The 13,682-nt window shown below is 40.0% G+C and overlaps 1 protein-coding gene across 2 annotated transcripts in view; it reads right to left on the bottom strand.

Annotated features, from left to right (window-relative positions):
- FAR1 (fatty acyl-CoA reductase 1) overlaps window positions 1-8,253 on the bottom strand; it is a 37,565-nt gene extending 29,312 nt beyond the window's left edge. The window contains exon 1 of one of the 2 annotated variants that reach the window (XM_068685421.1): window positions 8,096-8,253. The gene's annotated coding sequence lies outside the window, so the exon portion shown is untranslated. Of the gene's footprint in view, window positions 1-7,797; window positions 7,938-8,095 lie in introns of those variants that run through there. The other variant, XM_068685422.1, reaches the window with a different exon arrangement.
- Window positions 8,254-13,682: the final 5,429 nt, after the last annotated feature.

The raw sequence follows: 13,682 nt of genomic DNA, 5'->3' as shown, positions 1-13,682 counted from the left end.
ATCTGATTGCAGCTGGCAACTCTTTAAGGATATTTTCCCTGGAGTGCAAGAGCTCTCTATTTCCATATGTAATAAATCAAGCAGGGAAGGTAGGAAACCAGCATGGTTGAATAAGGATCTGCTGGTCAAAATTCAGCAAAAGAAGGAAATGCACAGAAGGAAAAGACAGGAAGGAAAGGAAAATACTTCAAAAGAAGGAAGTGGCCACACGCCCTGGAATGAGTGCAGAAATGATGTCCGGATTTGCAGGGATGGGATCAGGAAAGTGCCAAGGCACTGACAGAACTAAACTTGGCAAGGGATACAAAGAGTAACGAGAAGCCATTCTATGATTCTATGAAAGCAGATTACTGAAGAACTACATGATACCTATGCTTTAAAAAAAAAAAATAGTTAAGAAATTGGTATTTCCCAGAGTAAGTTTAGTTTGACTTTTAATACAGAACAGGCTGAAGTAGGTCCAGGAAGGATACATACCTTGCAAGACAATAAAGCAGAATCAAATTTAGCATTTAAGGTTCAAGTGTCTGCAATCTTTTAATCTAGTTTTAGAGTACAATTTGTTGCATGCTTGCAACAGCTGAATTGCGTCTATTAACCAGCAATACATATTTTCACCAGTTATCCAATGACTTATTAATAGCTCCTTCACATGGCGACAGGTAGTTCTACTAAATACAACACTGTCTAATGCACACTTTGGAGAGCCTGAATTCCTATAATGTGGCTACTTTTTGAGCAAATAACAGTTAGGGGGGAAACAATCTAAAAGATGCAAGGATTAGTAAGACTACTCTTAAGAGCTCTTGGTATAGAACATGGATGATCAATGTTACCAGATGATTTATGGGGATAAATTGACTTTGGAAGAGGAAGCTTCCGTTAAACTGCTACAGAGAAACTGATATTAGCGTACTTCCAAATCCACAGGCTGAGGGCTAATCCAATGGTGACACTTGGAAGATACCGTTCATTGGGTGGGTGCTGTACTTTAAGACATCAAGGGCTTCTAAGCACTTCAGAAAAACAAGCATACAAGCCACCTCCCAGATCCTAGCCATCTTGTAAAAAAATAATAATAATTCTCCTGTCTGAGGCTGGGCAAGAGCTATTATGGAACAAACAATGGCAGCTCTGTTTGCCTTCAGAGCTACTGCTGCAATATATAACTCATTGCTTCAAACAGAGGTCTCTATGGCTCTCAAAACAAGGACAAGTCTGTCTTTAGATGAGAAAGAACAATTCTCAGATTTTCCAAACACAAATTAAGATGCCTAAAAATTTGTCTTTTAATTGCCAAGAAAGCCTGTTGCAGTTCCAGCAAATGTTTAAATGCTAAATCCAGCAACTAGGAGTATGCACCAATGTCCTTGAGAATAAATGGCCTGTTTTCTAAATTATCACTGATGAGCATTAGTTCAGCAACACGCTCCTTCCCAATTCAATCATACTGAGATTATGCAGTCACAGGAAACAGAAAGTGTCCATATCCCAGCCTCTCACAGATCAGCAACAAACCAAAGTTCTACAAAACAGAGCTTGATGAACTCACTTCCCCCTTTCCCTAACAGCTTGAACCTAGTCCTAGCAGCAGTGCAACAGAAAAAGGTCTAAAGATAAGGTCTACTGATAAGATGAAAGAAACATTTCTCTGTATTCAGGGGATGTAGTCCACCTAGAAGTCAAATCTGAATGCAACAAGTACTTTCAAGAATTGTACACACATGCATACACATCACAGATAAATCATTACAGAAGGTAAAGCCTGTCATGTAGGGCTTCAACTGTCATATTGGAAGAACACTAGTGCAATCCAGAATAAAATCTAGGATAGATTTTGGACAGATTCAGGCAGCAAAGGAAGTAATATTTCACTCATCTAAACAAAGTTACTGCCAGAAAGACAAGCTTGGGTCATATCATGTCTCATTTCACCTGGAGCCCTGTTTCCACAAACATAAATCAATGAATGCTATCAGCAAAATGTCCACATTTTCAACAACCACAGGGGTCAGTGATCTGCCCTATTTGGGCAATACCTACTCAAAATATCACCAAAGAAGGACAGTTTGTTTGCCTTCAAGGTCCAAGGTTATATCCATTGAGAAACTTTATCTGTGAAAGATATGTTTTGGAAGACAAGTAGAGACTACAATAGAAAATACTGTTCCACCATTTCAAACTGATTTTGGTGTAAGTTAACCTCAAAACCTATCTATTCCAAACTTGACAGTCATGTGGAAGATTTGGGATTCTTCCCACAACTAGATAAAGACATTTATCCATTTTTTAGACTATTATTAAAATTCTTATCTCCTCTCTGCAAGGAGATTTTCTTTACTAGCTGTAAGCCACAGTCCACTGCAGGATAAACCTAACAAGAAAATTTATGTTTCCAGGAGCTGGGAAACATATTGCCAGGTCTAGAAGCTAACTAGAACTACATTTTGAAGAGCTATCAAAACAGGTTTGCTAATTTAATACTAACTAGCTGGTCTTTCGTTTAAGCTGGGCATTATGCTAGACAGTAAGGGTCTCATGCTTCCCCAAAGCTATACACAGCAAACATGTGGCTGACACTCACTGGTTATATTAGAGATTTTGTGAATAAAAAATACTTCAAACTAGCTATATTCTTCAATCTTGAATTTGTTCGCAGACCAACCTGCTACCAATGAAGATATTTGTCTATTTTAAATGATTTAAGTAATGAAACAAGACGCCAGTTAGAGCAATTAATACAGTGAGGCCAAAGTTTACATGACTAAGCATATAGATGTATGCCCACAAATCAAGTGAGCTTGATTTTTAAAAAAAAATCCTCTTGCCCATAAGAATACATTGGATACTAGAAGTTCTTCCTGGACTACACACTCCACAAGTTATTCTCCTCATGGGTAAAATACTATCCTTTTCAGTGCATACATTCAAGTTAAAAAGCATTATTAAACTGCTTTAGTTTAGGCTTAAGTAATGCTGCATATGAACTACTTAACTACACCACTGCATTCTGATACAGAAATCTGAATTTATATCAGAAGCAGAAGTAGTTCCGTGAACTCCTTTAAGACCCTGACCAAAAAAAAAAAAAAAAGTACTCAACTACTTTTGTAAGACAGTGAACTCGAACCAACTAACCCTATAATTTATTAGCAGAATTTGAAGTAAACAGTTTCCCTTTCAACCCAACCCACAAATTATTTGATTTGCAGTACAAAAACATTCTTGTGAAAACAAGACTCTTGAAAACCAGAGCTGTGCCTTAAGTCATGGGGTCTTTACCTTCCCTGCAGTAAGACAGAAAGATTAGAGGAAGTTAATCTCAGTGCAGGCCACTTGAGTTATCTCAGCAGAACTTCATTATTACACAAATTTGATGCATGTAGTTAGTTATACAACTAATTCCTATGTGCATGTTTGCACACCTTTCACCCATAATTCTGATCTTACTACAAGTTTGCATTCACTTATGCCTCTATCCAGGGATTCCATACCAGTTAACCTGGAAATGGCTCTTGTCATCTAGTAAGCATCATGTTTCAAAGAGTACTGGAGAGACCCATGCTCTGCTGTAATTACACTTCCTTTGCAGTAAGGGCACTGAAAAGGAATTAAAATAAAAGTCCTTTTAAGAGCTAGTTTAATTCAATTAAGTAAAAGGCTTTTACTACTCCTTTATAGGAAGTCACATTTGTAACCTGATGTTTTTTCTAAACTCTTTACTGTTTGAACTTGGTCTTCAAGCACATGTTGAAAGAAAATATCTTTTGACACAATTAATCTGATTTCTCCAAGTTGCACAGAAGGCAAAGGCATAAATCAGCCCAGAAAACAAAACACTATTACAATAAAGCACATCTCGTAAGAGAAAAAACATTTATTGTATTTCATCTCCAGTTCACATGCAACTGTGCTTAAGACTTACACCACAAGAACTTGCAAACATGTTTTAGGAAGCAAGAGCCAGGCTTCAATCAAGATTCACAAAACAATCTGGGCCTATGGTCCTGTTTGATTTAAGTTAATTAGAAATCAACATTAGATGTCTTGGTTGCACTTTTGGTTATGAAAATATTACAAGAAAGTCTTACCGTGTATCAAGATAGTTGCATAAATCACAGCTCTACTGCTAACCCTAGAAGATTAAAACCTGCCTGAGGAACTGCCTGCAACATTGATGGACAAAGTAACACTGTCTCACAGTTGCCTACCACTGAAAATGCTGAAGCCGCAAGATGGCTCAATGTTTATTCATTGCATCAAGAAAACAAGCTGAAGGCATCAATTAAAACTTCATACAAGAGTATTCTGAGAACTGGTCCATGTATCCACTAGGAAAAGCCTGAATAATCCTGAAAGCAGGATTATTGTTCCAGTTGTTATTGTGATACTGTCATTTTGCAGTGGCATGGAAGATTCTTTGAAATAGTTTAGAAAAGAAAAAGTGAGAAGAGAGAAGGAAGAAACAAAACCAAAGCAACAACAACAGAAACGGGTTCACCGGTACATCTAGTTTCATAGCTAAGAGACAGAGACAGAAGTTTTAATTAAAACCCAGATTCACGTTCCTCACGCTGATCAGCCAGGACAGAGACAACAGCTCAAACTGCATCCTCTGTGACATGCCGTTCAAAATATCAGAAGGCCAAAATAAGCCATTTGAGCTACTCTTTTAGCAGTATTTCCTTGAACTGTGTGATTAATTTTATTAACACAGAATTTGCAGTCAGAATGTTTTATCTAAAAAAGCCTTCTTATCCTTCCTTTAAAGTTACACATCTATCATGGAATGCAAAGGTGTGAGTCACATTTTACCAGACATTATACAATGGATCTGAAGTCCTAGGAATCACCACTTCCAGGCTCCTTCCATTATTTCTACAATTTAAAAGGAAATCCTTACCAATTAGTCTTTGTGATCCTCTGAGTTCTCCCAACTGAAATAGTTTCAGGTATTTTAATAGAGATTTAAAGGTACAAAAATACTGTAATTCCTCATTTGACAGGTACATCTGAATGTTTAGTACTAATTCCCTACATTTCCACAAGAAAATCCTCAAATGCCCTTGATGTTTCACCAAACCCTGGCTTCTAATGCCTTTGTAGTAAAGGACACACCTAACAAACACACTCATTGCTGATGAGCAAGTTGTAGAACAGCTGTAAAGAAAAAGGCAAGTTAAGACTTCCAGAAATTACAGCCATTAAACTTAGAGCAAAGTCCTCCGTAGCCATGAATTTAATTCTTTAACATTAAACAAGCCATTTTCAAAGTTTTTCATACAAGTATATTGCCATCAAGCAATGTAACATTTCAACATGAAGTAATTCAATAGCTTTCCAGTGCAAATCAATGAAGATTGCTTCTTTTCCCAACACTTTCCTGCAGATGTGCCTAAGAATACTTCTAGAACCTAAAAACCCATTCATTGACAACCATTCTGGTAGGTTGTATCTGAAGCCTAATCATATATTTATTAAAAAAAAAAAAATAGTTTACTTTGCCTTTTCTCAAAACTTGTAGAATAAAACCCTATCAGAAAATTAAAAGACCTTTTTCCGCAGTTTGTGTGTCTTGAAAAAATAGCTCACACACATACGTAGTTAAAGCAAACGCTACTGACATACTGCCTACCTGTCCTGTTCATAAGACAAACACAAGTGAACACCAGTTAAATGGCATACAGAGCCCCTATTCATGTTCTCAGAAGAATTGAGATTTTATTCCAATTCTGCAGCTGTTATTGACTATGTAGTTGATATGGGCTCCATATGTTACTTAGATCTATCCATTACACCTATTTTGCACAGGAATTCCTACAAATTTACAAACATCAAGCTAAGTAAAGACACAGAAAGGTTGGCATGATGTAGTTTGTGTATAGGTAACACCAAAGGCTGCTTACCAAGACCTAGTAGACACAGTCTTTCTAACCACACCCTAAGGAAAAACACAATAGGGCACTCAAATAGAGTCACATTCTTTGTAAGGATTTCAGAAAAGCTCAAAGGTGAGGAGGAAGTTTTATAAAAGAAAGCCTCACAAGAAACCCCATGTTGGACCTACTCAGAAAGATAAGAAGGAAAAAAAGAGTATCAATTTGATTCAGAAAGACAGTGCTTGCTAGGACTGCTTGCAACTTCTACACTTTTAAAGTGTTGAGGCTAAATAAAACCTCGCTGGAGGACTACATTACAGCCAGATTGCTGCAAGGCTCAAAATTAGCAACTGGGAGAAACAGTATGGATGTACATGATAGCACTAACCATACTCAGCCATTAAAGTACTACATGAGATAAACCATCCATCCATCCAGAGTACCAAAGTAGCAAAGTTCAAGTTTTGATGCTACTAGTTGCTTTTCAAAAGGTTTGTTTGCATTTTAAAGTTCCAAAGCTGCTCCGCTTCCTACAGACAAGAGGCATGCTTTACCAAACACAAACCTTCCTCAGACATCAAATATTTTGGGACACACACAAAAAAAAACCTAACACGTTCTTTCAGGTGAGAAGCTAGCCAAACCTGACCTCCATGCAATGATACAGCTGAGCCTTTGACTACATCTAGTGTGTTCTCTAGCACTCTGTAGCTTCAGATGAAGCATTAGTTGAGCCTGTCAGGAGCCAAGAGGTTCTATGGATAGACACTTCTATCTCCTCCATTTCCAGGAAATATGTTAGTACATGTATTTCAAGATATGTGTTACTCCAACTTTTAAAGGTATTGTCAGGAAACACACTAGAGAACTGACACTTAGTGATGCTCTCTACTCACACCTAGCCAGCAGACATCCTGTAAACTTGCAAAAAAAAATAAATAAATAAATCTGAGGAACACCAAATACTGGATGAAGAAAAAACATTTACTGTTACCAGTCACAGTTATGCCTCATTCCTAACTTAGTTTTCAATACCAGCTCCTAGGGAGAATTAAGATAGTTTGTACCATCGTAATTATTGGAAGGAAAGGAGTATTTAGCAAATATACACCTCTAAATTAATCAGTCACACAAAATGCAAAACAACTGCATATGGTGCATTTACTGTTGAAACTATTGTCTCTAGTAAAGCTTCATTAGACCTGCAGTCCTGCATAAGGTAACTAAACCCAGTACCCACAGTAGAAAGTTACAGACCTGCATTTGTATATTGCTTTTACAGTTTGTTCTAGCTGTTGCAGGACTATACAGCCTATCTTTAATATCCAGAGTTTTTGGGCTGGGAAAGTGCATTTTTTTTTTAAGTGATTTATATTTGGGTAGACAGTACAAGAACAGAATAGAAAAAAACTAAGATATGAAACCTGAGAAATATACTCCTAATACATCACCTGCAAGTTGTTAAAGCATTGGTACCTCAGTTATGAGGTGTAGACAAGATATCACAAATTGGAGGAGACGAGGGCAGAGGCATTTAGAGCTTGCTTGTACAAACAGATGCCCTAGCCAGTAGAACTCCTAAGCGCTCCAATTCTGTTTTAATTACTATTAAAACGGTTATTAAAATATTAAAAGCTTCCAGTTGCTAGAGCTGTGAAATAGGTTAAGTGAAATTAAAGGTTTCTACCTCCCTGGGACTCAGGCTGGCTTCAATTCCAAGCCTGCTACCAGTCCGCGTGCCGCTGCAGCTGGCCCCCCACCAGTCCCACTCCCCGGCCCCACGCGGGCCCCGAGGCCCTCCCAGGCTCCCCCACCGGTCAGGGGCCGCCGCGACTTCTGATCTCCTATCGAACGGCGCTGCCGTTCGCGGAACGAGGCCGTTTCCCTTCCCCCGCACGGCCACCCCCGGCGACGTTACCGAGAAGGGGGAACCGCCGGGCCGCGATGCTGGGACCGGGCCCGCCTGCAGGTGGAGCGGCGGCCGCAGGCCTCGCCCACGCGAGAGCGCGGCGGCAGCAGGCCGGGCCCCCGCCCCTTGCACACGCACCGAGCCGAGCTCCCCGGCCCGCAGCGGAGCCCCGCGCTGTCCTTCAGGACCCCTCCCCCCCCCGCCGCCGCCAGCCCCCGGAAGCGCACGACGGCAGCGGCCGACTCCCCCCCACTGCCTCGCCTAGCAGGAGCGGGCGCGGCCCCCGCCCCTCCGCAACGGCCGCTACCTGCTGCGGGCGGCGCCCCCCGCCGAGCCCCCTGCGCTGCTTCCCGGACGCGTGCCCCGGCGCTGGCCACCGCTCCCCGGCGCTCTGAGCGGCCCCACGCAGCGGCCCTAAAAGAGCCGCTCCCGTTGGCCGTTGCGCGCGCGGCTCGCGCCCGCCCATTGGCTCCTGGCCCCGTCGCTCCGAGGGACGAGGACGCCGGGGGTTGGCGGCCGGGCGGGAGCCGCACCCAGCGCCCCCGGGCGGCCCCCGCCACGCCGGCTCCGTGAGGCGGGCCCGAGGCCTGCGCCGCTCGCCCCGCGCCCCTCCGCGAAGCGCGCGGCGCTGCGAAATGGCTGCGGGCTGGAGCAGGGAGGCGCCGGGCCGGCTTCGGCCGTCACTGGCTGAACTGACGCTTGAGAAACCAGGCAGCCAAACGCCCCTGGACCCTGTGCCCGGCTCTGATTACCGGCCTATTGCCCGTACACATCGCGCCTCCGCTACAACAGCTATTGTGCTACATTGCCCCACGGTTGTTACCAAATACCGCCGGGCCGTGCGGGGCAACGTGCCGTTGTGCCATCCCCTGCCACCGTACGCCATTCGTTTCACAACTACGCATTGCACAGGTGGACATGCATCAGATTTAAAAAAAATACATCAAGTGTTCAAAAGTTAGGAAATACCCAATATGAGCTTGCCCAACCGGTATTAGCTCACATTACAGTGCATATAAATTATTACATGAGAGCTGCCGTAAACATTGACTTTGCTTGTGCAACTGCATGTTACTTTTTCGGAACAGTTTCTGCCTGATCCAGGCCATGAGAATGGGAGGTGTGCTCGTGTAATTAGCAGCTATTCAGTTTACATTTTCCTCATTGTTAGATGAGTCTCTCGTGATTTATTTATTACAGAGCAGTTAAACCATGCTCTGGATATGAAAACCTTAATCTCTTAACAGACTGCTTAGAATCATACAACGCTGGATAGCAGAACATCTAGTGGGCAGTTTTTCAAAGACGTTATTCCTCAGGTAATACCTGCTTATCGAAGCTGAAGCATTATACGATCATCTGCTACACAGGAGAACCAGGGAACTCAGGCAGTGCAAAGATCTTAGTTCAAATCTCTCACGATCCTGCTAAAAGATTTTACTGCTTCACTATAGTAATTTTTAGCTATTATGGCACGGATGTTTCACCTTCTTGTTCTGGTGAAATCTTGACATATTGTAGCCTTTCTGACTATAGGAATGAATGCCTGTGTGAAATAGGCATTTCAGATTCCCCTGTATGGTGGAGCAGCTCAGAGATACAGTTGCAGAGTTACTTCCAGTGCATACCTACTCTTCAGAAAGATTATTAAAAAAAAAAAAAAAAAAAAAGTCCACATCCTATTGGGCACAAACAAATTATTACAGTGGTTCAATTCGGGTGCATTTTTTCAGAAGTCACTTTTTAAAATGTGTGTATTACAGGAGTTGGAAGGTTGGAAGTAAATGGGCAGATATTAGTGGTATTTCAACAAGGGAAAAGCAGTATATTTTGTCCAGTCTCATTTTCTCATTTGATAACAGCTAGGAAATGGTGGGGTTTTAAACTTTCTATATAATAAATGCCGTATAATCTAATGATTGTCATAACTCATTAATGATATGTTGTAATGCAATGACAATACCTTAGCTGATGCACTCGATATGAATTGTAGTCTATAATAATAATAATAATAATAATAATAAAGCAATTTTGGCATCAGAACTTTAAATCAAATTTCTTGGCAGAATAGGGGAAAACCAGAAAAATACATGTAGAAGTTATCAAACATGTAATCGATACGCTGAAAGTCACAGTTTTTCTTCACATTCATGGGTTCTGTGGGTTCCATACCTCTGACAAGATCACCACATCATCAGCACACATCAGGTGCATGCAGCACCACGAGGTGACTTAGCAGCAACACAGCAGAGCACAACATCACAAAGCTACCTTCAATGCCATCAGATCATTACAAGTATAAGAGCAGCCATAGCACAGCCTTATCCATTCACACTGATAATTGGTGAGTTCTGTTCAGTGAACTCAAAATATCAACGTTTCAATGTAGTAACATTTGTCTGACTCAGTCTCTTGCTGCACTATGACAAAATGTCTCAACAAAGCAAAGCATTCCAGTGATATGGAATGAGTTCACAATGCTGTAAAACTTTTTCATCTTCTCAAGAGCCTTAGAAATTTTAGAAATACTGTGAGATCCAATGATCTGATTATTTTTTTTTGCCAGAAAATCCTGTCAAAGTCACAATTAATTTATCCTTCCTGAATTATTTATGAGCAGGAAAACATCACAGTGACATGGTATCACAATGCATTTGCACTTTAGTGCAGTAACATATGGCTTCTCAAAGAACCTACCCAACTGGTTATAGTAGGTAGCAATGTGAAATCTTCATCTGAGGCAAAAAATGAGAAGGCACATAAACATGCTGTAGTTTGGGAATGCTCAATAAATTACTAAAAAAAAAAAAAAAAAAAAAAAAAAAAGGACAAACAAACAAAAACTAACACATAGGTTTGCATCAGTTTAAACAAAAGGTGAAAAGCCTGTTACCCAGCACAAAAATGTAGTGTGACACAGGGTTATATAAATCTCCAGGTGAACAAACAAGAGAGCCTCCAAAGGCAAACCTTGGTTTGTTCTCTGTGAGAGTATGAAACAAATGCCCCCATATTCACAGTCAGGGGGAAGAGAAAGAGAGACTGAGACCCAGTTCACGTCTTTATATCCATTCAGGTTTCTGACACCTACCTACAAGTTATTTCATTCACAGGAATGTTCAAAGGACTGACTTAGTTGCGTCTCTCCGATTTTAAGTGAGCCCAAGAGTTGTAAAAATGTTGTGCATTTTATCGACCTTTAAATCTTCACTTTTACACCCTGCTTCCCAGACTAGGTGCCCCAGTCTCTCTGCTTTGGAAACTGAGAAAAGTGCCACCAGCAGAAGTGAGAAAGGACAAGTACCAAAATCATGAAGTATCACTAGAAATGACAGCCATGCCATAAGAACAAGATGTTCATATAAAAACTTAGTTTCTCTGTGCATAACTTTATCATTATTTACCTCAGAAACAGCTGTTTTTAGGCAAAAAAACGTCATTTTTTTCTTTTTTTTTTTTTCAATAGGCTGTGGACATACTATAAAGGGTGCTTTTTTCTGCATAAAATAAGGCATGTATTTACCACAAGTTAGCTACTTGTGAGAGCCAAATGGATGCTCACTTCTGTTTGGTGAGCTTCTATATGGTAAATGCAACCATTTAGTTCAAGTATTAGTAATTATCAAATTTTACTTTCCATGCTGCCAGAAGTATGGACACAGACAGTTTCTGTTCAGCAAACTTACATGGTAGTAGCACTTTTGTGCTTGTGCTGATACTATACTTGAATTGGGTTAACAGCTGTATGTATAGGTGTTTATGAAGAGTGTATTTATGATGTTATGAGCATTAACAGATCTTACCCTTAAGCTGCAGTGCATTCCAGGACTGGGATTTATGCTAGAATTTATACTAGAATTTACAAACTTGCTTCTGCAGTTCATTGTGATATGGGAGATGCGATTTTGCAAAAGCACAAATCCAGGGTTTTGTATGAGGTACAGGATACTGTAATTAATACACGTAAAACTATTTGTTTTCTAATTTGAGATACTATGGTTGAAAGCAAAGGGCCTGACCAAAAGTAGTTAAACCAGTTTAGGAAAAGTCCAGGAAATTATTTTCATCTGTGTATTGAAACTAGTTACAGTAATAAAAGCTTTCTTTGGCTTCAAAACAGAGCAAACCTCTCATGAGAAGAAACTGTTACAATTTCACTCTCCCACGATGTAATGCAGGTTTTCGTCAAGTGCTGCTTTTGTCTTTTACAAATGAATTAATTGATTGAGTATACGTGCTTAGCATTATGGATGTTTTTAAAATTTAATCTTTGCTGTGGGGGCACATTGCTGGCTCATGGTCAACTTGCTGTCCACCAGGATCCCCAGGGCCTTTTCTGCAAAGCTGCTTTCCACCCAGTTGGTGCTATCTATATGGGTGCATGGGGTTCTTTCCCAGGGGCAGGACTTTGCATTTCCATTTGTTAATTAATGCTAATTAATATTCAGTCTCTATTGAATTTATAAAGAATAATGATATTCTACAGCAGTCTCTTTTCCTTGGCTAAGTAAGTTATTTTAGTCTTTTCTCATGAAAGATCTCTACATCCCTAGTCATTCTTGTAGTGCTTCTCTGCACTCTTACTCTTCCTGATTTCATCTTTCTTTAGCGTGAGCCTAGTAACTATAATAATGTACAGCAATTAAAGCAATATTTAACTCGCCCCTACTGGAAACTCTTCTCTTAGGTTTTATTTGTCTTTCTCATAGTTGCAAGAAATTACATATGTGTACATATGTACTTCTCCTTCTGTGTCATTCTCCAGTGAACAAGTCTCTAGCATGTAGCATTTTCATAACAGTTTCGGTCCAATGCCTAACACCCAGTACTATCAAATTTCATTCAATTTTCTCTTGCTTCAGTCTTCAGGACTACCATATTCTCAAAATGTACTCTGATACTGTACCTTTCGGCTCTTTCAGCTTTCTGATTACGTAGATATTATTAACTGTATCTTCCCTTTTTGTACTGAAGCCATTAATAATGACATTATATATTGTATTGCCAAAACAGACTTTAAAGGAATTGAAGTAACTTCTACTTCCACTTGTGTATTTAGCACTGGTGATTATTTTCTAGTGGATTTGTCATCATTAGATGTGATTTCTTCACTGAAAATCAGTCTGCAATGGCGTGTTTCCTTTGCATTAAGCTTGTTCAAAAAGACTAGATTCACTAGAAAAATTTTCACAGAAAAATACTGGCCTCTCACACTTTGTCTTTCATTGGGCAATACTCTGCCTTTTAGGCCTTAAGCTGCTCAGCTATCAGCTATGGCTGATTCTCATCTTTTCCTGCATGACTACACACAAATGTCACTTCTCTTTTTGCATTCTTGGTGCTTCACTTAAAAGTAGCAAAAGTACCTGTCCTGAGACAGGTATGATCAAAAGTATGAAACTTAATTTCCAAAGAAATTTATTTTTTTCTTTGGAAATTAAGTTTCAGAAAATTGGAAAATAAATCTCAGAAAATCTCCTTATTTTGAAAAAAAATGACTAAAACACTTTTTACCTTTACTGGTACCATGCTATGTTCTGTCAGCTCAATATTAGATATATTTGTGTTTGATATTTTCTCTCTTACTTTCTATTGAAATTTTCTGATGTAATTGCATTTTGGAATGGCTGATATCTACAAGAAGTGCTGTAAGGTGAACCTTTAAGAGGAAGGGTGATCCTTTAAGAGGAAGGACAGCGGCTTAGTTATGGCCATGTGAGGCTTAGGTCATCACACCATTTAAGAATGTGGCTATACAGACCATAGGACTAAAATATAACAGTCCAGTATAGAACAAGTTGTTGAAAGGTACCAGATATTACAGATGTGAAAGTTACTGCTCAGTTAGGAACAGCAGACTGGCTGAAAAAAAGCTGTAAGACAGAAAGTGTAGT

The sequence above is a fragment of the Anas acuta genome, chromosome 5 (genome assembly GCF_963932015.1).
Source record: "Anas acuta chromosome 5, bAnaAcu1.1, whole genome shotgun sequence".
NCBI classification, from domain to species: Eukaryota; Metazoa; Chordata; class Aves; order Anseriformes; family Anatidae; genus Anas; species Anas acuta.
Note: the sequence above shows the minus strand (reverse complement) of the source record. Positions and strands in the feature narration are given on the sequence as shown.